Source organism: Girardinichthys multiradiatus, chromosome 10 (assembly GCF_021462225.1).
Source record: "Girardinichthys multiradiatus isolate DD_20200921_A chromosome 10, DD_fGirMul_XY1, whole genome shotgun sequence".
In the NCBI taxonomy this organism is placed as follows: Eukaryota; Metazoa; Chordata; class Actinopteri; order Cyprinodontiformes; family Goodeidae; genus Girardinichthys; species Girardinichthys multiradiatus.
Genome location: NC_061803.1, coordinates 20,123,401 through 20,149,113, shown reverse-complemented (window position 1 = coordinate 20,149,113; position 25,713 = coordinate 20,123,401).

Sequence of the window (25,713 nt, the reverse complement as noted above, 5' to 3'; positions counted from 1 at the left end):
AAATATATATCAAATAATTTATGTATTTCATAGTTCAATTAAAAATGACACTTTTAGGTAATCATTTAATGATCTGTTTATAGAATGATAGCGATTTCTCGTATAACACTGATAAGGCAAACTGTTGGAATTTCACCCATAAAATGTCTGTAATAATTTGATAACATTTTATCTGTGTAGATTTTATCTGTTATTTTTTTTAATGAATTTACTCAGCACAATCAGTTTGATTCTATCACATTTTTAGGATCATTTCATTCAAATTACTTACATTTCTAAAAGAAATAATTTTCTATTACATTGTTACAAGTGATATTTGAGCATTTATATTCAATTAATCAAATTAATACTAAGGTTTTTCCCCCTGACAACCACAGTTAAGAGTATCGATGACAACCTGAAGGCTACCCTCAGTTGCTAGCACGTTAGACTTCGGCATTAGCACTTTTGCTAAAATATTAAGGCATAAAGTGTTCCTAGTAAGAAAATTTAAAATCTGTTCTAAGAGGGTGGCATTTAAACCTTTGTCCTGAAATCCATAGATAAGATGGGATGTTTATTTACAGTGACTGCCAAAGGGTAATCACGCTCAGCTTGCTTGCAAGTTTGAGTTTAGCAGAGGATTTTTTTTATTTTACTGGCATAGTATTAAGCATTTTAAATCTTTTCTTAAAAGGTGGCATGTAAACCCTTTACCTGACAACCAGAACTAAGATGTATCATTTGATGGCAATGATCCCACCTAATCCAAATATTTAGGTAGGATTTCTTATTTATAAAACACAGTTTTTGTTATTAGAATTCATCCAAGTCATGACCAAGGTCTTACCATATCAGTTCATTCCTTTGTTTTGTTTTTTGACTTATTTCTGTTTCTGCTCTCTGTAAATTTTGGTTTCATGTTAGGCCCCTTGTTCATTAGTACCTAATGGATCAGATTAACACGGTTTACAATTATAATTGGGTACCATCTTAATGGGAGCGTTAATAGCAAGGCGGCCACACGGTCTAAAGTGATGTGATAAAGACACAGAAAACACAACAGCAGCCAGCTGGTCCATTTGTGGCCGACGTCAGACTGAAAGAAGAGCCAGAGAAGGCTCTGGGCAGCAGGATCTGAAGCAGTGTGGATAAGTACAGGAGAGAGATGGAAGACATGCGGTATCAAATGGAAGGATACGAGCTAGAGGACGTGTGAGGTTAAGCTAATGCTAGCTTGCTATAAAAGTGCTCTTATACACAATAAGCCCAGCGTGAAATGATTCTTGAAAATGGTAGTGTTTGAACTATGCTGTGAGTGGTGATGTCGCCCCGTACCCAATCAGTGACCAACACTCTTCTGACTCGGAACAATTGGAACCACAAGCCAGCAGGCACTAAAAACATTAACTGTACCACATAACCGTAATGGAGAAGCAGAAAAAGCGAGTCGACCCCTAGAGAACCGTTCTAAGTATAGGGACTTGTGGGAAAGAGGCTTTCAACTTTATATCCGTTTTTATTTGAGATCCATATGTGTTAATTAGTCTGCTTTTCTCAGTTCCACTGCTCAGCACACTCCCCCAGCTGCATCCTCCTGCATCCCTCTGATTAGACTCACCTGGCTTTTCACAGACTTCAATGTAACTCTTCGCTCTTCCTCAGTATTTAAGCCCTCTGGTTTTCATTGTTTTCTGCTGGTTTCTCTCGTTGCATCCACCCTCGTCCCATGTCTCGATCACCCCGTATAAACCTGTAGGCTTTTGTTATCATTTAATTCTAAATCCTAGAAATTAACCATGTTGCTTCCAATGTCTTGTTTGCACTTAGGTCCTGCTCAAACAACAACCCTGACAATCTATTAACAAGGATTATATACCATCAATAAACTACTATGCTTCATTCCATCTTGTGTTTACTTAATTTTTTTCTGTAATCAATCAAAGTTAACATGGTTAAGTCCCAGTCTAATGGAAAGTGTTTTCATTTTTAAATTTCACATCATTGTATCAACTCTTTGAGTCAATGAGAACCTTCTGTAATTATATTCTTGCTAAATCAGCTTTAAACCAAATGTTAAACCAAATGTTTAATCCTGGACACAGCTGTCCATACATTAAACTTCGATCATTTTTATTGCAGTATCAATCTTACACAAAGCTTCTTTGTTTGAACATCCAGTGCCAACAGAACCTTTCATCTTTCGTAAAAATCTCACAGGAGCCACTCCTCTGGACTGTCAGGTCCAATTACCTTCCTTGAAGTACTATAAAATGATCCATGTGGTTACACTTACAATTTTCAATTCAACAGCTTGTTTCAAAAGATGTTTCTCAAAGGAATTTATCTTGATATAGTCCGACAAATACGCAAATCAAAGCTACTTTAACTCACAAGTTCAAGAAAAGACTGTTTGAAATATGTTAAAGGATCTTGCTTTCATTATAAACAGACTAGTAATTTCTAATTGTCACCCCATTAAAGGAAGCTTTACAACCTTTAATCTGTTCTGCATAAGTTCAGAGACAATTTGCATCCATTGATCACACTTTAAACAATATATAAAAGCAGGTCATTACATAAAGCATTATCACATTCATTTATTAGACATTAAAAAAAATAACTATCAAGAAACGGGGAGGAAAAATGCTCAGAAAAAAAATCTACATTTTTAGGCAAGCACTTTAAATGCTCTGGATTTGTGAAAATAATGTGTCTCTCAGTAAAGGTGCAAATGACTTTTCAGTTACGTTGGTCTGAACATTCCAACATCTCAAGAAAATCACCAAGATGGGAAAAAAAAGGTTTATGAAAGGGAAACTAATAAACAGGTTAAGAAAGACAAATGGAAAAGGGGGTTTTGCTTTTGCTGAACCACCATGTTAGTTCTGTTCAGTTCAGTAAACCTTTATTGTCCTTTGAGGGCAATTTGTTGTACAGTCAGCAGGTACACACAGAAAAAAAACATACAACAACCTCATCAAACAGTCGTTAATCCTGACTGGCAGTGACCCGGCACAACAGATAATAGAAAAGGTATGAATTGACTCAATAAAAAAAAGAGAATAACACACTAAAAGTGCAATGTTTCAGATAAAAGTGCATATTCTGATGTGCTTTCTACATAACTCTACCAGAGTGCAGAAGCTCAATTTATCATCAATACGTTCTTCCAGGTATTTTTATTGATACACCAGCTCAACTGTTTGGGGCTTTTAATAAGGTCATTCAGATTTATTTAATCTTATCCGCACTTATGTTTAAAAAGGATTACCAAATTACCAAATGACTTTGGTAATTTTGACTTTAAGATTGGTACAAACTTTGACTTCTTCCATAGATAAGAAATGTATGCAAATTCAGAGACATTCCTAACTGAAATCACCAATGTTAAAACAATTATAAAAAACTTTCAAATCATTGGAGGGATCTACATCTGTTTGGCGATTAAAGGAGATTGCAGATTTTTTGGTCAGCATCCCCATCGTGTGTTTCAATCCTTCCCATGCAGGACATGAGCTGCCTGTTCCTAACAAGAACTCCACTTGTATTTGTATGCATGTTTAGCCAATTTAATTTCCCTCTTCACCTGTTTATTGGGTTTCCTGTTGATTGTTGTTTCCTTGGATAAAGCTAACATTCTTCTCAATGATAATATCCTTAACAGATTTGGTCATCCAGTGCTTGGAATTACAATAAAGAGTGATTAACAATTTTGGAATAATCATATCCTCACAAAAGGAGATACAAACAGACACCCTTTATGTCATTTACAGAGGCATGTTTAAAAGCAACCCAATCCGTGCAGCAGAAAAACTCTTGAAAACACTGGAGGGACTCCTCAATCCATGTAGGAACTAATCTTCGTTCCACCTTTGTTCTCTTCAGTACTGATTTGTACGTTGAAACGAGGTAAACGTTATGATCCGACATTCCCAAGCTCCCTTAATTGTTCTAAAACAGAGATCCAAACATTTGGAATACCGAGTAGGGCAAGTAATGTACTGATAAATAGCTCCAGAGGGACTTAGATGGCTTACAGTGATTAAAGTCACCAATCACCAGCATCGGGGTGTCTGGCGCAGTTTTCTGTAGCCGCTGCAAAATTACTATGACGATTTTAGGCAGAGGTTAATGGCAAAATGTGACTATAAACCAATATATATATAAACAACTTAAATTGTGCATTTATTGGCAAACCAGAAAGAATTGTCTTCACTAAACAGGCTTTTGTAACGTATGAAATCTGACACGGAGCATGATTCACATTGTATGATCCAAGAGGATTTAAAGTAAGAGGAGCAGACACCTCTGTCCTCCTATTGTGTGCAATCCTCCAGCTCTAAAGTTGTTCCAGAATTTTTTTAGAGAGGAATGGATGGTCCCAGTGTCTACTCTAAGCCAGCTCTGATTACAGACTCCTCACCGAAATCACGACGGATGTCAATCACAGTCTCAATTTAGACTTCTCTGGGTTTCTTTATAGAGCCCTTGGGCTCTAGTGCAGTGTTTTGGTCATGATAACAGAGTGCAAAAAAACCCAAATAACAATCAGATGCTCACCAGATTGCAAGAAAACCTCATGGACTGTAGAGGACAGAACTGTGTAAATGTTGAGGGGGAGATGAGGAAAAATTGTGTTTAAAGTACATAAACAAACAATTCAAGCTTTTATGCGGGGTGTCTGGTTGTAAGATTCATCATATACGTTTGTTAGCCAGCAAAGCTTAGATCAATTTGTCCAGCAATCTAATTACAGTAAATAAAAAGCTATTATAAACACGTTTGAAACTCATTGTTTAACATGTCTGAGTGAAGAAGTGATTCACAACATATCCAGCATGATTATGCAAAGTAGGTTCAAGTTTGGCTTTCTGGCTTCTCACATTAACCCCCTAGAAATATATTATGGCAGGACTATATGACATGTGCAGATTTCTTTTTCTCTTACACTGAAACTTTAGATTGTTTCATGTTCTTTCTATAAAGAAATAATAAATTTTTTCTTTCAAATATACTGACCAATTTTTGAAAAACATGAAAAAAAAAAAACATATTCACTGTGTTTTAAAGGATTCCTAAATGTATTACCTCTTGACAAGTCATCTTGTACTACTTAAGAATCAAAAACAAAACAAATTGGGACTATTCCACCCACATATCAAATCCCGTCTCCACAGCGCAAATCAAAGTATTAGTTGTGGCAGGAGCGTCATCTGAGCAGAGATAGTGTTACAAGCCGAACAACTCATGAAACATTTCAATCGTATGCAAGCAGTTATTTATCCCTGTGTCTAAATGTTTGTGGTTCATATTTACGTTTTAAGACACTGCACATCTGGATACATTTTAGCTATGCAAACCATCACCTGCTCATATTTAATATCACAAGACAGGATGCATTTCGCACTTGAACATTTACCAGTTCATGGAAACAGCTTGAAGCAAAAGGTATGTAAAGTTTTTCAAAACGTTTCCAAATGTAAGTGTACCAGGTAATGTTAAACAAAGCACAGAAACCTTTAAATTTTTAGGCCCATGTTTTAAACTCAAATTATTCCAAAAAACAGTAGAACCTTTTTACTAGTTTTCATTCTGAACCCAAAAGGTGTAACTAAAACAATTCATTTTACCCTTTCAGCTCATTATATCACCCTTAAGCATTTTCAGTGAAGTTTTATTCATTACAGACTCAGGGGAGGCAGCAGTGTCTGCACTATATTTAGACTTTAGTGCCACTTTTGAAACATTAGTATCCTACTGACAGAAGCATTAAAGAAAATCTTTAAAATATTTTAAATCATATTTGGCAGACCAAAGCTTTTCTGTCATCACATCCGAGGCTGAGCTGCAGGCCCAGTCCCTCTCTGGCCGAGTAAAGGTCTGGTTGTCTCCCAGCATGGATGAAGCAGGCTGTTCGCACCAGGTGGGGATGATCTGATGATCAGGGGAGTTGGAGGCATTCATCTCACAGGACAGCAAGGAGCAAACAATATGTGAGATAAGTGCTAAGAGAATCTGGACTTGGAAAAAAGACTGCAGGCCTAAGACATGATTCAAAAAAAGAAAGCGCCGGTTTTTCACCTGGTTTGGCCTCGACAACTTTCAAAATAAAAGAAAAAATTGATTCTTGGTCACTGAGTGAATTCCTGTTCAAAATCTTCTGAAACAAGCTGCCTTTTGAAGTGGGGAAAACTGCAGATTAAACCCAAAGATTGGGAATCACTTGACAGTCCCACTCTTGGTCAACTTTTTTCTCTTTCCATGTTTCCATTTGAGTTAAATTCGCAATAAACAAAGTCTTTATTCAATTTCAGTGTTTCAAACAAAAGCCCTGTGTATCCATGAGATGACAGATCAAAGCTTTATTGTCATTCTATGTGATTATCCCCAGGGTTCTGTTCTCATTACAATACCATGCAAATACCAGTTCTCAAACAGATGGTTAAGAAGTTTTGAATGAAAGTTTGGTTAAAAGGATGGAAGCTCTTCATGTCCTAAGCTGATAACTCTCTCAGCTTCATCATTTTGCAAAAATCCAAATTACTTGGTTTCGCATACTGGAGCTAATATGTAGTCTGAATCTGATTTCAAATTTGGCTTCTACTCTTATAAAAAAAAATTAAAAAGCCATAATGGTATTTTATAAACATTTATATCACCACATTACCACTGCAAATTTGGATTGTTATTTACACAGAAGCCAGTGATTTTTTTACATGAGACGCAGACATAAGAGGCAATGTACCATCATTCTGGGTGAAATAATATTGCCATAAATTGCTGCAATATATTATGCGTTTTCATTTTTAGACAGATACTCTCTAACTGGAGATACTTGCATTTTTCATTCTCAATTAGGAAAATCATAGGTGACACACTTTTGCCAACCTCTTTTTCCAGTATACATAATCATAGATTTCAATGTAAAAAAAAATTGTCCAATGCAAACCGAACAGCAGTTTAAAGGTTCATAAACTAGCGCTTCCATAAACCGATGCATTTCTGAAAAAGGAATACATTTTCTTATTTTTCTTCCTCTTTAAGTTCATTTCAATAATTTCTGGCCTTTAATTTAATCAAGATTTAAGTAATACAAATTTACCTTGAATAAGCTGCTTTTTTTAATCAGACTTTTTTTATATGAAAAGTACAATAGTATGAGTGGACAGTAAGGATAGAAGAAAATATTTCTTGTGCAAAAATTTTGATAATGTAGAATATTTCACTACCAACTGAGGCTGTGCATCTCTTTGTACATGTTACTTTAGACAATAACAGACTTTCCTCATTCTTTTCAAACATTCATTTAAACACAATTCATTCCAGCATATCTGTGTAATGTCACATAGTGAGGAACAATCTCTCTCTTTAGCCAAATAACAGTGCAAGCAACCTGCTTTGTTTTTGTGAAACAACACAATTTTTGAGAAATGAGGAGATGAGTGAAATGTGCAAATTGCTGCCAGTAATTTGTGTTTTCCTCATGTTAACCCCTAACTGGTGGCCTGATCTGTTTGTCTGCCGGCAGGAGGTCACATGGAGGTGACTAGCTGCCCTGGGTGAGTGAAAGGATACGTCTTTGACCTCAAGTGGATTTCTTCCTCTCTGCTGATGTTTTATGTGGTTTTCACACAAGAAAACAGAAAATGTCACACTCCCTGCATTATATCTCAGTCTAGTATTGTTTCCTGTTTTGCTTCGGGTTTTGTGAGGAACCATTAAAATAGAAAGTACATCCTATGGATTGGCCCTTTCACCAAGAAAGAGGCAACTGTGGTGACCAGTCTGGCTGGACCTCAATAACCACACCCACCATTTCACAACCACTGTGAACTTCTTGACGCACAGTCACCAGCCATACTCCTTCATTAAGCATTGTACCTTGCCTTGTAAAAGTATTTGTACCTCTTAAACTCATTTAAATATTGTGATGCTACAAACACAAACTGCAGCAAAATTGTGTTGTGAAAGATTAGGATACATTGATTTCAACATTGTTTACAATTAAACATCTGAAATATGTGTATTCAGCCCCCTTTACTCTGATAGCCCTAAATAAAAATCTATTGCAACCAACTACCTCCAGAAGTCACTTCTGCACTACTTGTGTTGGTGTATCACATAAAAGCCCTGAAAAATACACGTGAAGGTGTCCTCTTTTGCAAAACTTCTCTTTTACAAACCTTCAGTGGTTAATATTCTTTTAGCATTTTCTGGTCATGCTCCACAATGTATAAACATGAGAGCGGTATCAATATTTTAACTGACTTTCAGCACCATAGTAAACACCTGAATTTGCCAAAACAGCTCTATAAATTACATACCCTGTTTCAGAATTAAGCCTTGAACTACAATTTAAACCATGCGAGTCATCAGTCATGTCTTTTGCAATGTACGCTTGTAATTGCAGAGGTTTTTTCAGTGTTGCTCTATCAGGTGCCAAGTAATGACAGACAATGGTCTCTATGAGCCGAAGAAAAAACTATGAGCACGCTGTGATATATGTAGGCGGTGAATGAGAAATGTGGTGCTGCTTTAATGCGAGGGCTGCCAAAATCTCCCAGAATACTTTGCAAGGTGCACTACTCAAACCTGTAAATATAATCTGGCTCAGCTGTAAACCTGACAGTAATTTACACAGATAAATGTAGGGCTTAGGCTTGCCCAAAACTTAATTCTTCTTGGATTTTTTCAGGATTTACAGAACTAAATAAGTGTGAGAGTAATCAAGAAATCTTGTATTAAATCTATTAAATTCTAATCAGCCGTTTGAGAGCCCATCATGTAAAGATGACGCTGCTCATCGTCTGCTCTGAGGCCACCCAGCGTGCAGCTTCCTGACAGAATCCACTCTTTGTTTAATGGAGAAACCTTGCTTTCCTGTTCAAATTATGACTGCATATTCGTGTCTGAAGCGGGTGCGTACTCGGGAGATAAAATCATGTCTGAAACTCTGTTTGTTGGCCTTGCTTCTTTGGCACATTTCTTCGCAAACAGGGTGGATTTCTTGACAACATTGTCATCCTGTCCCAGAACTGGCTGATGTAAGAATGCATAAGGTAGGTTATTTTGCAGCTGAGTCAGGTTTTAAAGATGCCTTCATGATTTCTCATGAACAGGACATGAACTTCCTCTAAAACCTTACATAGCTGCAGCACAGACTTTTTGGATTGACTGAAAAACATCCGCAGTGATTCAAATGAGCTTATTAAAAGCTTAAACGAACCTTCAAGAAAGAAAACACCAACATTCCTTCCCTCGAAAAGTGACTGTGTTAAGAATACGAAGGCAGTTAGCTTTCAGCAGGTGATACTAATTGAGTGGTGCAGCCCATCTGGAGCTGGTTTAAATGTAGCACTCAGCTGCAATTCCTGTAACAACTCAGAGGGCTCAGTCATAAGAATGCAGGCACACAGTGTGTTCCATGTGCTGTGTTTAGTTTTTTTTTTATAATGACCTTATACATTATGGAATTAGTTCGGGGGAATTTATCCACTGTCCAGTAACAAATACTGGTTACTCGAATGTTATAATGAGCCGTTTAAAAAGACTAATTGACGCTGATGATACTCAGCTTTACTTATCCATAAATCCCGATGAACCCAATCAGTTAGATACACTACAAGCATGTCTTGAAGATATAAAAACTTGGATGACTTTAAATTTTTTGCTTCTAAATTCAGACAAGACAGAAGTTGTCGTCTTTGGACCAGAGTCTTTAAAAAAGAAACTGCTTAGTCAATCACTTAACCTGGATGGCATTAAATGTACCTCCGGATAATAAAGTAAAAAACCTTGGTGTTACTTTTGACCAGGACAGGTCATTTAAATCCCATATTTAACAGGTTTCTAGGATTTCGTTCTTTCACCTCCGGAACATTGCCAAAATTAGAAATATCCTATCCAGGAGTGACGCTGAAAAACTAGTCCATACATTTGTTACTTCAAGGCTGGACTATTGTAATTCACTATCAGGATGTCCACAAAATGCAGTTAAAAGCCTTCAGCTGATTCAAAATGCTGCAGCAAGAGTTCTGATGAAAATTAAAAAGAGAGATCATATTTATCCTATTTTAGCTTCCCTTCATTGGCTCCCTGTTAAATCTAGAATATAATTTAAAATTCTCCTCCTCACATATAAAGCCCTTAATGATCTAGCTCCATCATACATGGTTCCATATGTTCCTAACAGGGCACTTCGTTCTCAGACTGCAGGTTTACTGGTGGTTCCTAGAGTCTCTACAAGTAGAATGGGAGGCAGATCCTTTAGTTATCAGGCTCCTCTCCTGTGGAACCAGCTCCCAGTTTTGGTCCGTGAGGAAGACACCCTGTCTACTTTTAAGGCTAGGCTTAAAACTTTCCTTTTTGATAAAGCTTATAGTTAGAGTGGCTTAGGTTATCAGGGCGGGAGCCTCCCTCCCTCCCTGTTGGTTGGAGTAAGGGGGAGTCAGGTTTAGCCTAAACCAGCTCAGTTATGGTTGAGGTGCAAACACACCCTCCATTTCTGCTACCTGTATGACCCCTTCTCTTTTCCAATGGTTATAATCAGTCTGACAGAGGGAGGTATCCCAATTCTTGTGGTGTTTAGTATAACAATGACCATCAGTGGGACCCTTTGTGGGGTGCCTTGACACGACATTGTTGTAAATAAGCGCTGTTTAATTAAATAATCTGAACTGAAACTATCTGTGTAGTTATGCTGCTATAGGCTTAGGCCTGCTGGAGGACATAATGACCACTTTCACCCTCTTCGCTACATTCTCACACTACTCTCCAATTTTGCATTATTTGCTGTTATTTCAGCTTTTAACTTTGTTCTCTCTTTTCTCTTCCTAGAAGCTTCCTAGGATCTCGTTCTTTCGGTCATGACCCAAAGTTCATGGCCTTAGGTGAGGGTAGGAACGTAGACCGAATGGTAAATCGAGAGCTTGGCTTTTCGGCTCAGCTCTCTCTTCACCACAACAGACCGGCACAGCGCCCCCATTACTGTGGCAGCCGCACCGATCCGTCTGTCGATCTCCCGCTCCATTCTTCCCTCACTCGTGAACAAGACCCCAAGATACTTAAACTCCTCCACTTGAGGCAGGAACTCCCCTCCAACCTGAAGAGGACAAGCCACCCTTTTCCGGTCGAGAACCATGGCCTCGGACTTGGAGGAGCTGATCCTCATCCCAGCCGCTTCACACTCGGCTGCGAACTGCCGCAGCGCATGCTATAGGTCTTGGCTAGAGGGGGCCAGCAAGACCACGTCATCTGCAAAAAGAAGAGACGAAATCCTCTGGTCCCCAAACCAGACCCCCTCCGGAACCTTGGCTGTGCCTAGAAATCCTGTCCATAAAAGTTATGAACAGGACCAGTGACAAAGAGCAGCCCTGCCGGAGTCCAACATGCACTGGGAACAGGTCTGACTTAGTGCCGGCAATGCGAACCAAACTCCTGCTCCGCTTGTACAGAGATCGGATGGCCTCTAATAAAGGGCCCCCGACTCCATACTCCCGGAGCACCCCCCACTGGGCATCACGAGGGACACAGTCGAATGCCTTCTCCAGGTCCACAAAACACATGTAGACCGGTTGGCAAACTCCCATTAACCCTCGAGTACCCTGTAGAGGGTATAGAGCTGGTCCAGTGCTCCACGGCCGGGACGAAAACCACACTGCTCCTCCTGAAGCCGAGGTTCGACTATCGGCCGGACTCTCCTCTCCAATACCCTGGCGTAGGCCTTACAAGGGAGGCTGAGGAGTGTGAGCCCCCTGTAGTTGAAACACACCCTCCGGTCACCCTTCTTATGAAGGGGGACCACCACCCCAGTCTGGCAGCCCAGAGGCATTGTCCCTGACCGCTACGCAATGTTGAAGAGGCGTGTCAACCATGACAGCATCACAACTTCCAGAGACTTTAGGTACTCAGGGCGGATCTCATCCACCCCCGAAGCCCTGCCACTGCGTAGCTTTTTAACCACCTCGGTGACTTCCGCCTGGGTGACGAAAGAGTCCAACCCCGAGTCCCCAGCTTCTGTTTCCACCAGGGAATGCGTGATGGCAGGATTGAGGAGATCCTCGAAGTACTCCTTCCACCGCCCGATAATGTCCCCAGTTGAGGTCAGCAGCCTCCCACCCCCACTATAAACAGTGTTGGCGAAGCACTGCTTCCCCCTCCTGAGGCGGCGGACGGTTTGCCAGAATCGCTTCGAGGCCAACCGGTAGTCCTTCTCCATGGCCTCACCGAACTCCTCCCAGGCCTGAGTTTTTGCCTCTGCCACTGCCCGGCCGCGGCACGCTTGGCCTCACGGTACCCGTCAGCCACGTCAGGAGTCCCACAAGCCAACCACAGCCGATAGGACTCCTTCTTCAGCTTGACATCGTCCCTTACTGCCGGTGTCCACCACTGGGTTCGGGGATTGCCGCCGCGACAAGCACCGCAGACCTTACTGCCGCAGCTACAGGCAGCAGCATCGACAATAGATGCGGAGAACATGGTCCACTAGGACTCTATGTCTCCAACATCCCCCGGAATCTGGTCAAAGCTCTCCCGGAGGTGGGTGTTGAATACATCCCTGGCCAAGGGCTCCACCAGACGTTCCCAGCAGACCCTCACTATGCGCTTGGGCCTACCAAGTCTGTCCGACTTTCTCCTCTTCCAGCGGATCCAACTCACCACCAGGTGGTGATCAGTGGACAGCTCAATCCCCTCTCTTCAGCCGAGTGTCCAAAACATGCGGCCGAAGGTCTGACGATATGACAACAAAGTCGATCATTGACCTCCTGCCCAGGGTAGTAAAGGTTTTTCAGTATTCTGTTTAGATAGGAAACCCTTTATTCTGGTGATGTTTTTTTAAGGTGGTAGCAGTAGACTTTATGTGGCTGTTGAAATTTAATGCTCCTTGAGGAAACCCCTCTGTTGATTTTTGTTTGTTTAGATTTATAATCATCAAGTGACACAAAGTATCTCTGGTCTGCCCAGTAAGAGCTGAACCAGCACAGTACCAGACAATTCCACGTACTTTTCAAGTCTATCAATCAGGATGTTAAGAACAAATGTATCAAAGGCAGCACTGAGACAAATGTTTTGTTGGATCAGTGTCTGTCATTGCAAAATTTTACCAGAGTGGTGTCAGTGCTGTGTTGTGGTTGAAAACCTAACTGAAAAGCAATTAAATCATACATGTTATGCAATTTTAAATGTGTTATTGCTTGAAAGACATTCTCCTATAAAAGCAGAATAGAGTTGATACTATGCAGCTGTTGCAAGTTGAGGGCAAAGTCTGTTTCAAAATCTGTACAAATAACTTTCGACAGCTAGAAAATGTCACTCTACAAACCCAAATAACATTTCTACATAAGGATGTTTGTGTTTATGGATATTTCTTTAATTCCACTGCAATCAAGGGCTTCATTAATACCAAATATCTCTCATCGGTTTTTAAAGTTTTGAAGTACAACAGGAAAGGGAACTCATTGATTGCTGTCGCTGTTTCCACCAGCTGTCTCAAACGTGGCTGTAGTGTGTCTTTTCTCTGGCTTAACGTAGGGGCTTTATCCTCATATCAGGGTGTGGGTGCGATGTGTAAACAGTCGACCCGCAGTAACAATTTTCGGCACAGCAAGTGCACTGGAGATGAAACGAGTGAGAGAAAGCACCACGGGCACAGACATTTGGAAGAGGTTCTGAAGATCTTTGAGCTGCAAAGCCCATTCTCTTATTTGCCAATTTTCCCTCGCTCTTGATGCTTTTTAATAATTAGCGCTGTGCCACAGATGTGCCTTATTTCTCCATACTCTGAACGTGAATGCAGGATATGAAGATTTAAAGCAAGCATCATATGCTTTCTATTTGATAAGGCATTAAAAATGAGGCCAAAGATTAAAGCTGAGTGCCTCGGGTGGGGAAACTAAGCGAACTAAAAGACCTAAAGTGGTTTGACAAATCTGAACATATGGGAGAGAAGAAAAGGAAAAATGTGACTGAGGATCAACTCAATGGACTCTGAAGGAAACGGGATAAATGAGTCAACAAGCAATAAAAAGTTTCAAAGAATTTCAGGGCTAAAAATGTCTACAAAATATTGGATATCCTGTTTCTCACCTGTGATTCATTTTCCCCATAAACAAGTATAAAACATAAGCTGTCTCCATTATTATTCAAACCTGATGAGATAAATCACATGAGATCAGGTATGAAGATGAAAAAAAAATACAGATGTTAAGATTGCAGCTAAAGTTTGACATTTTAATTTAGCTTTATTTGAAAAGAGGAAATTAAATCCATCCACCATGTAAAGTTAAAAGTGTCACCTGTGGAAATGACCAAGCGGAGGGTCTGCTTTGACTCTGGCGTCAGCTGTAAACATTTCCACCCGCTGAAAACCGCTGGATTAAGTGGCACTTCATCACACAGAGACCTGCACTGTTATTGAAGAGATTTCAGAAACAAGCATCCTGGATTCCTTCAAATTAGCAGCTGAGGGGGACCTATAATTCCTCCTTTTTCGCTTTAGCTACTTCCTGACCCTCATTGCTCCCTGGAGAGACCTGGACATGGCATTTTCTCAATCACAGACCCTACATTCCTGCAAACATTAGTTGTTTACCTTTCCTGTGCTCCAGAAGTTGTGCAGCCTGACAATTTTGGCTTGAAAATTCTGAACATATGCAGTGAATACCATAATATTCACGTCGCTCTAACTCTTTTCACATTTAGTTACATTAAAAACAAAGGCTTTAATGTACTTTGTAGGGATTTTAGATGATAAATGAAGAGTTAATGCAGAGTTAGATAATAAAACAATATCCCAAGCTTTGAACATTTCATAGAGCACTGTGGTGGCAGCATTATCCTTTGGGGGTGGGGTCTCTTCAGCAGGAGCATCCTGGGAAAAAAAACATTTCAAGCTGCAACACACTTCAGACTGGGTTTGAGGTCTCCGTATAGCAGGAGAGCAAAGCTTAACATACATCCAGAGCTATGATTGAATAGTGCAGACCAAAGCAAATTCATGTTTTAGAAAGGTCCAGACAATATTAGGGACCAAATCCAACCAAAAATCTGTGCCAAGACTTAAAAGTTAATGTTTCCAAACGCTGTCTTTCCAATCTGACGAAGCTTGAGATTTTTTGCTAAGAAACGTTTAAGTCACTGGATGTGCAAAGCTCTTAATGACATACCAAGTTAGAGCTAAAGGCGGCTGTCCAAAGTTTTGACTGATGGAGGAGAAATAAAATGCTATCATAAAATGCTATTAAGATACACTGACATTTAGGAAAGTTGCAAAAAAATGCAAAAAAGGTTCAAATAGTATAAATACATTTGCAAGGTACCGAAGTAACAGGAGGAGGCTTGCAGTTTCACCGGGGGCCCCTGGGGTACCACACAGCTGGCGTGCAATAATGGCAGTGCAAAGGAGCATGGAGAGATGGAGAGAGGCAAAGAAGGTGGGGAGAGAGTTTGAGCATTTTCAACAACTTTGATGAATGTCATGCAGAGTTAGTGGTCCATCCCAGGTGTGCAGGTCAAGTCTTGTGAAACATAAAATAGCATTTGCATCAACACTTGGAGAGCCAGACTTCGAAGGTTTCCTCTACCTCTCTTTGTAATCTCATTCCTGGTCTTTATGTCATTTCCCCTCAGACCTCCTCTCCCTGCTCCACTCGTTCTCCGTCATTACCCTCTGCTTTTTAGAGGTTGAACGGAGGGATTTGGCTCCATCTACTGGTCAAGGATGTGAACACCCAGAGCTTAGGCTGTTTCAGTATCTTTTTATTGTATTTGTGACCTCTTTCTTTAATTGTAGTTTTAGTCAAGATGAGCAGGGTTCGAAGTCTAATTCAATACTTAATATTCTGGGGCATATATATATTTTTTTTTAATGTAAGTACCTTTTTAAGTTAATTTGAATGTCTTATCTATTTTTCAACATTTTTATTTTATCATACTTTATTGGAATGTATTCTTTTTTTGATACATTTGGGGGATTTTTGAAGTTAATTTTTTTATTCATCTTTGATGCAATATATTTATTGTGTAGAATTTAAGAACATTTAAATTAAGGCATTTTAAGACTGCTGGGTCCAATTTTTATCACCAATCAATATGAAAGCAATTAGTTTCAGCAGTTTATTTATAATTCCGATTTGTGTGTTGTAGAGAAGAGAATAGGGAACTGTCACTGCATTTTAATGACTCTGTTGAAACTCTGATACTTGGTTATATCCAAGAAAGAAACAGAGAAAGACATTAAAATGAATGAAATAAAAAAAAGAAACAAAGGTGAGTGAGGAATACTATCATTCTTGCCTGACTTTAATCATACGTGACATGAGGCACAGCTGCTTCGAGGTTTTTGTTACATACTATTTGCTATTATATTGGTGTACTTCCTGGGATGATGTGAAAGCCACCTGTTTGGATTTATTTGCCTCTTTGGATTTCTTTGGCCAATAGACAAGTCTCTTCCACATTTTCTGTTTTAAATTTTCAACAGACTCAAATTTTTTCTTTCATATCTAATGCAAATAGCTCTAGAGATGCCTCAGTTGATAAAACATTCACCAGTTCTACATGTTCAAAACCACATAAAATACACTAAATGCTGCAATCTTAAAATGTCTGACAGGCTATTTTTGACATGCAAGTACAAATGGGAATGTATTGTGGTTTAATGTTTACCAGTTTGTGGGATTTAGTGTTAGTGTGCCCTAAAAATGAAAAGCTTAGTGTTTTATTAACACTCAGCATGTTTTTGTTGTTTTTTGTGAACAATGGTTATTATCTCGTTAGGTCAATACAAAGATTTCAAGCTTGTTTTGTTACAAGCTGCATTATTGATATTCCAGGCAATGAACTTTTTTTTTGTGATAACGGTTCCATTATCATGTTATGCTGACAAGAAAACCTCAAATTTATTTTATTGTGAAAACTATTTCTTTATCTCAGTATCATTGTCTTTGTTAGGTGGTGATGCAGATTCTAAGCTCACAGTAAGTTTTGTTATGTTGTATCTTGATAATGTGACCGTGGGTGTGTCATTATCATCTTAAGATAATGAGATCTCAATCTCCTTTGGTCAATTAAATGATTTCATTATACGAGTTTGGGCTTGTTTTTTTTTTGTTTTTTTTTACAATAACAATTTCATAATCTTCTCTTGAGTGAATAACCCCTCAAGCTTGTTTTCTTCCACTATCTCATTTGGCAAAGAACGTAAACTTATTTTGTTATAGATTTCATTATATCAAGATAAGTCCTGGAGCTTTGTTATATTGTGACAATGGTGGTATTTTCTTGTTATATCAGAGAACAGACATGAAGCTTGTGCAGGTATGATGGAAATTTCCCATTATCTTGAGAGAAGACCTTCAGCTCATTTTGTTGAGATAAGGGTTTTTTAATATGAGTTTATTCGTTGCAAATAGTTTAAGTGTCTCATCTTTGGGTAATGAACCATCAAAATGCTTTACCATCATATGGTCAGTGTGAGGATATTAATCTTATTTTGTCACGATAGCTATCCCTGTATATCACGACATGACCTGAAACTTATGTAGTTTTGAGAATAAGTTTACAATCTCATTAGATCTCAAGCTCATTTTGATGTGATCAAAATCTTGTTCATTAATGCTAGATGATAGCTCAAGCCCACTTTAGCCAAAATAACGGCACCATCATAAGATATTGAGTTTGTTTGCTATTACAGTTTAATTGTTGTAATATTTCGAGATAAAATATTGTTTCCAGACATTTTTACTATTTCATTAGGTGACTTGAAGATTTAAAAACGTCTGTAACGTGAACAAGATAAGACCTCAAGCTCATGTTGTTGTGATAATAGTTTCATTTAAAAAAAACAACACATCCGACTCCAAGATGGTAATACCTCATTCGTTTATTTGTTTTTAATAGATCAGAAAGAATGGACTGCTCTGAGGTAACAAAAATAACACTGCAATTTGAAATCAAGTGCACTTCAACAACATCTAGCTGTTTAAGGGTTCGGCCCCTTCCAGCTGCTTGAAGTGAAATACGCCAACAGAAAACAATATCCCAAATCAGTCATTACTGTAAGGCTTTGGGTGGTGATGCTTCTGTTGAGACGTCAGCAATGACAAAAACCCATTTACAGACAATCCAACATCACAACAAAGACCTTTGCAGAATCTTTACATGAACAGAAATGTAACGAGACAACGTGGGCCGCGTAATGGACTCCAGAGGAGTTAGGCAGTGAGCTCATTTGTGCTAAAACGTCTGCTTTAAGCCACTCATCAAAATAAAGGTGAGAAAATGACGACAGATGGAGTGTCACCTGGGCCAAGATGTATTTATAAGTAATTTCCGGCATATGTTTGAAAGTCCTCAGGAGCACCACAGGGTAGAGATTACTACATCGGGGACAATTTAGCAGAGTTATACCAGACATTTTCCATGCTGTGAGATATCAATTGACTATCATCTCAGCTTTTTTAGGCCAACAGATGACTGACTTACTCCGCATGGGACTGCGAAATTGAGAGAAAATCGCAGGAAATTACTTAAAAGTCGATTTACGTACTTTTCGGTGATAATAAACACAACTACCTGGCTTCTCTTGATTGATTTAACAAGCCTCTTCTGCAACGAAAATGAGTTACAATTACAGTCTGGCCCAGCTCTGACTACCATTATTCATGTAGGTGACATCCAAAAGCAACACCAATAATGATGATGGGTAGTTAACAGAATGGTCGGAGAAGTACGTTACAAGAATAGGTTCTACAAAAAAGAAGCACAAATGAATCAATCCTTCACAAAACTTATAACTGAACTTCAATGGATTCACAAATGTTTGAACAGCAGTTTTAACTCATTACATTCAAACACTGTCCAATATTTACACTGTAACAGGCCTGTTATGAGAGTAAAATGAAGCAATTCACGATTGCTTTGTGTTACATACTCGGCATATATAACAAGATCTATAAATGGCATTACACATTCTTTGTAATACATAGTGTGATCCACAAAATACTGCTGGTATCAGGTAAACGATCCGTATTAGTATGTTAAACATAAGAAGAAAAAGAAGCAAATGTGCTACAAAGGTGACCAGAAATCAGTAAAATATGTGCAAACAAGTATGTCGCCTGAGCAGCGGGTGGCAGTGGTTCTCTGTTACTCATTACATTAAACAGGCAGCAGTGGAAATGTGTGGGTTTTCTATGTTGTATTTAGGCATGGGTTGGCTTCCGGTTTCCGTTTTTTCTTTTCAAAAGAAGCAGTGGTTCTAAAATGTAAAAATTTAAAATCCTTTTATTGAGATAGGCAAAAAGGACTTCAGACAACAGATGTCCGGATTGTCAGGAGAGTACAGCTAGACTTCTCTTTGCTTGCTGCTGCAAGCTGCCAGTCAGCTGTGTACATGGGAGATTTCTCAAAAATTTCCCCTCCAACAAAGCTTATTGACAACTTGCAAAACCAGTAAGATCAAGCAAGCTGAGTGAAAATATATCTTGTAGGGGAAACAAACAGCTATGGTAAGGGCCGCCTCCCCCAACTTACTACTACAAGCTGTCAGTCAGCTGTGTTGGATGCCTAAAGGTGGAGAATGCTCCATCTCTCCCTACTTAAAAACAAACAAGATAAAGTTGGCTGTAAGTTTGGAAATTTGTCAGTTAAAGGAAAATGACAGACATGGTTTGGAGCGCCATCTATCGCTTTTTAACAGTACGATTTAATCCAAACAGCTGTGCTACTGCCAGCTACTGTGCCTACTGGTGAAATAAACAGCTCACTGCAAGCTTGCTCCTGTGGCAGATATTAAAAAGCTAGCATCAGCTTGATAAGACTCCAAGCTCTCCTTGCAAGGCAGAGAACTGCATGTAAGAACTAATGTTTAGTAGAATATTTTCAACAATGTAATTCAGTTTAGCAAATAATTCACTATCAATCAATTAATTCATAGTTCATTTAGGTCTTTGAGTGTTTTGAACATCTGTTTGAAATCACAATATCTCTTCAAACGTGCAGAATCTTACGTATTTTGGCTGAAACCAAATCAAAATAGTTTCAAATCGAAGCTAAAGGTTATTATACCATGAAAATCTGATGCCGGCTCATGCCTAATCACAGAGGGGCTTATTCATTTTACTGGTGGCAGAAAATGTCTACATAGTTAAATCAAAGACCACGATGTGTGTCTGAAACCTGAACTGTTGGAAAGCGACATTACACCATGCACTGCAATGTTGGCTTCACTTTGTGGTTTCAGGTGAAGAGCAGAATTAAAGAGCACACAAATACTTATATGAGAGAAATTAGAAACTATATGACTAAACACAGCAAGTTTATTTTTTATTTTTGTGCAGTCAAGTGGGTCACTCAGCATTTTGGATCATTATGTAGTTGCAGGAGGAACGTAGGCCCCTCTGTCAATGTATGGCGGAAATGTATGACAGCGTCATGGGAACTAAACCATGCAGTGAGAAATTTTACTTTAAAATTCAACTTCTGGCTGTTTAACAACAGCAGTATTTGTGAGGAGAAAAAAAAATGAATCAAGCAGCTTTAAAGATCAACTCGGACATTTTCACATGACCAAAAATAAGACCGGTCAGAGTTGAGTGAAAGAACTTGTATGTAAACCAGGAATGAGAGACATTACAACTGCACTTGTGTTCTCGTTCTACAAAATCTGAACTCACTTTTAACTCTCTGTGAGAATATTACCTTATCTGGCTTTTCCTCGTGGCCAATAATGAGTCAGAGTTCACATCAATTCTAGATATGTCAGTAATTGTTTGGAAATCTAAATATTGTGTTTTATGATGTTAGAGACCTTTAAAATTACCCTCTTTCTGTATTATGTGCATTAAGGGGGGCTGCACATAAAGTGCCTTGATAAAGTATTCACACATTTTCAACTGTTCACATTTTGTCAGGTTATAGAGCCAAACCTCAGTGTATTTTATTGGGATTTTACATGATACACCATCACAAAGCAGTAAACAACTTTAAAGTAATAGGAAATTTGAAAATTGTCTTTAACGAATAAAAATCTGAAAAGTGTGCTATGCATTTGCATTCAGCCCCCTTTACTTTGGTAGTCAACAACATTCAGTGCAACCAACTGCATTCAGAAGTCTCCTAATATGTGAAGATTTGTCGTCAGAGTCCATGTGTGGGTAATTTAATCTCAGTATAAATCCTAAACCTTTTATTAGTGAACTAACAGCATCATGACTGAGACTGAGGAACCAAACCCAGACAGGTCAGGGATAAGGTTGTGGATAGTTATGTTATAGAACAATCTCCCAAGCTTTGAAAATCTCACAGAGGCCAATTAAACTGACTAGCCAGGCAAGCAGAGCAATAATCAAAGCAGCAGCTAAAAGGCCATGGTAACTCTGGAAGAGCTGCAAAGATCTACATCTCGGGTAGGGGAATCTGCTGACAGGACAACTGAATAGTGCCCTCCACAAATCTGGCCTTTATGAAAGGGTGACAACAAAGAAGAAGAAAGCCAAGGTTGAAAGAAAACCATAAGAATGGTACTTGCCACAAGCTATGTAGGGAACACAGCAAAGATGTGGAAGAAGGTGCTCTACACGGTTAAGAATGTAACAGAGGCCAAACTTTTCAGCTTAGATGCAAAATGCTATGTGCGGCAGATAACACTGGACCCTGAACACAACCTCCCCAATTTGAGACATGATGGTTGGTTCATTTTCTTCAGATAGGACAGGGAAATGTCATAGTTGATTGAAAGATGGATGAGGCAAATAATACAATACTGGAAGAAAGCCCATTAGAGGCTGCAAAAGACTTGAGAGTGGGATGGATGTTCACCTCTCAAAGGGATGTCTCTAAACCTAGAGCCAGAGCTTCAATGGAAGCGATTAGATGAAAACATAGAATGGCGAAAGAATGGCCCAGTCCAAGTCCAGCTCAATATAAAACTTAGAATATGTGACAAGAGATGAAAATTGATGCTCACAGAGCAGTTTTATTGAGCTTGTAAAAGAAAAATGACCCCACTCATTTTCGTTTTTAATTTGTAAAAAATGTCAAAAAGATTGGTTCCACTTCACAATTATGCACTATTTTGTTTTGGTCCATTACATAAAATCCCATTAAAATACATTAGTATTATGTTACAGCCAAGTCTGGCTGTAACATGACAAAATGTGAAAAAGTTCAGAGGTATGAATACTTTTAAAAAGTACTCTAAATACAAGCTCTTTTTACACTCCTTGGGTTAGAGATGCACTCAGATGATGGTGCAATTGTATAATTATACTAAGATTTGTGATAGCTACAAATAAGGAGATATAGACATGCTGTACCTAAAATTTTTAACACAAAGAAGTTGCAGATCTCAAATATTTATGTATATACAAGTATGTCAAATTAATCAAAATGTTTTATTTTTTAATTTTTTTTACTTCTAAAGCACATAACAGCAAGAAAAAGTTCTAAAGCAAGTTCGAATAAATAACAAAAGCATTAATTATTTGGTGGTCAAATTTACGAATAGTTTGATTTAATCTCCTGTGACCCCAATGTTTGTAAAGTGAAATAAAAGTCATTTATAAAGAAAACAGGCTTGTTTTGATTACGCCATCCGTTTCGGTGTCACTAGGGGGCGACAGTGATAAGAGAATATCTGCAGGGCTGAACAGATGCTGTTTGTTTTTTTTAGGTAAAGGTCACCGTATGTAAACGTCCCATAATTAAAGTTTTAATATGATTCAACTTAAGACTTCGTTGTCAAATTTAAGGTTGATGTGTAATTGAAAAAGCTGCTCTGTGTAAAATTTACCAGTGATAGTTTTCACTTTATAAAGTGAGGTTGTGTGGAGTGGTTAAAACATGCATTATAGTTCCTGTAGTGAGTAACCTCCGTGTTTTTGTGAACCTTTCAAACTTGCAGTAAACAGAACCTGTGAGAGATATCAGTGGTAAATTGGAACATGAGTCTGCAGAAATACTTCATTCTCCTCAAAACAAAAACAAAAAACATATCCATCCAGAATGTTTGAATAACATTTAAATGGTTTTTAGTGGATCTTTGGATATGATGGTACTGATAATCAGTATCCATGTGGCTGTAGCTTATGAAGGAACTGCATGATGACTCAAACTAGAACAAAATATTAGAGATGCACTGATCAGGTTCCTGTCTGATACCGCTACTGATTTTCACCAATTTTGATATCTTATTTCAAGGACCAGAACACAGAAGAGGAAAAATATGTTTTAGGTTCTTTGATAGAGGTGGTTTAAAATCGAACACAAAACCAAAGAATAACGAGATCACCCCCATTTATGCATTACAGCATAAATCTATAATCTTCTGATTGAGGATTACAGAGCATGCCAGAGTTCTAATGAATTTAAAGGTTTAAAATTATAGACTGCTTTACACCCAAATTTTTACTTTTTTCCACAGTTTGTATAAACTCTTAATATTAGAGGATAATGCATTTTTAAACTGTTGGGTTGTGGTTCCTTCTAGGTTCAATATGTCACTACAAAACATAATGGTGAAGTGGGCTTATCATTCATCAGTGTGGTAAAGGGTTATTTCACAGCTTTTTCTGGCATGTAAACCAACTTAAATTATCTTTTGAAATCTATAATACTTATAGTTGCCAAATCTTTACTGTATTATTCTAAACTAAAAGATTTTTTTTTAGGCACAGCTTCAGATCTGTGATAACTGTTTCTATTTGAAAAATAATATGAGTATGAATGCTACGTTTGGCATCCAAGCCAGACCCATATTAAGGGTAATATGGGTAATATTTACAATCTGGATCTGAGAGGGATCTAGATGCAAAAACCTGTAAAATGGTGGAATCTTAACTTTTGAGTGCATATTTATCAGTAGTCAGTAACTCAAAAACAAAAACCATTAATGAGATGGAATAAAACACCAGCTTGCTATTGGCAAATCAAAGATAGAGAGCCTCAGTTAAATAGTACAGCAGTTTAATCTAGATTTTGTTTTTTTGATACTGGAATAAGGTATAGTCTTGCAACTAGAACATTTTGCCATACCTAGTTGTCTTTTTTTCCATACTTTTCCATAAATTATAAAATCAGATTCCATACTTTTTCAGACTCCATAGGAACCCTGGCATGCCGTTGGTTGATGCATTTACAGACCAAATATATTAAAAGTTTTAATTTTATTGCATTTAATGAAAAGGAAAAACAAAAAAAACAAAAAACTGATTTCTTGATTGTTGATCAGTGGATCACCGATCAAAGAAAATCAAAGAACAACTGGCCAATACCGATCTCTGGCTGATTGATTGGTGCATCTCTAAGCAAAATTATAAGTGTCCTGGGTGAAATAAAATGGGCTAAATATCACAATTATACAGCACTTGACATGCACATCATATCCGAATATTAATGCACATGTAGTTTTGTTGTTAAACCAGCAACAATGCTAGAAGGACCCTTATACAAATATAACATGATATTTCAGGACATTATGACGATACCTACACATTATAGACACATTGCTTGTACATTCATATATGTCAACACTTAAATATGTATATACAGTATACATATACATATCTATATATTCAGATGTATACAGATATATTGAGAGAGGAATTAATAGTGGCATTAATGAGGTGAAAAAGTCATTTTAATATTTGTCCATCCAGATTCTGAGTTTTATATAATCTGGATTGTTGGACAGACTTTTAGACTGAAGCGAATACTTTCTCTACATATTTCACTTTCATCCACTGTGCATACCTTCCAGACACTTCTGTCCACTAATGATGTAAATGCAATGTGGTTAGCGAACAACTATAGAACGGAGGTTGTTACATAGCAAATACAGCTGAGCTAGTCATTCTAAATATGATTACATTCTATATATCTGATAGGGTATTGACATATATTGCAATGCTTTACTGCATACAAACAAAAGAAGAGTATGTTTGTGTGTGCATGTGTTTCTGTTTGGCACACATTTAGGTGTGTGGGTATGTTGTGACAAAAGGTGTTGATGAAACAGCAGTATCTGATACTGGTTGAAGGGCTGTGACAGGGAACTGGCAGTGGATTTACTCTCTGGTGTGATGATGGAAACTCTCAATTGAAGGCCAATGGCATCCTTCCACGCTGACACGTTTGACACTAAAAGGCCTCTAGATTGAAATTGGCTTTTTGAACGTCCCTTGTGACTGCAACATTGGGCGTGGCACTGTGAAAGATAAAGCTCCAAAGTTCTCTTTAACTGACGAACCTTAATTCGCAATACACAGCTTAAATTTGGGTTTTGCAGATCAAACATTGTTAAAACTTTGGTGTAAATAATTGTCTCGGCCTCTTCCAGATACACAGTATTACTATTGATATCTAAACGGATTGGGGCACAGTATTGGAGAAGTCTGCTTTGCTTTAAAACATCTTACACTGAGTGTGTGATACTAAAAGTGTGAAAATATTATTTTTCTTTAGAAGACTTGTCCAAAAAATAATCTACTCGCTCAGAAGAATACAGCAGCACAACTTATAGTGGCAAACTTGCATCTTAATGAATTACAATGCCGGGATAATGTCCTTTTGACACGAGACCAAAGAAGAGATATTTAGAGAAAACCAAACAAAGTATATCAATACAAAAAAACACCTCCTGTCAAATGTAAAGCACAGTGGTGGTAGGGTAATGGTTTGGGTTTGTTTTGCAGCCACGCAGCATTTAAATGGTAACTGGACTGAACTTTTTTA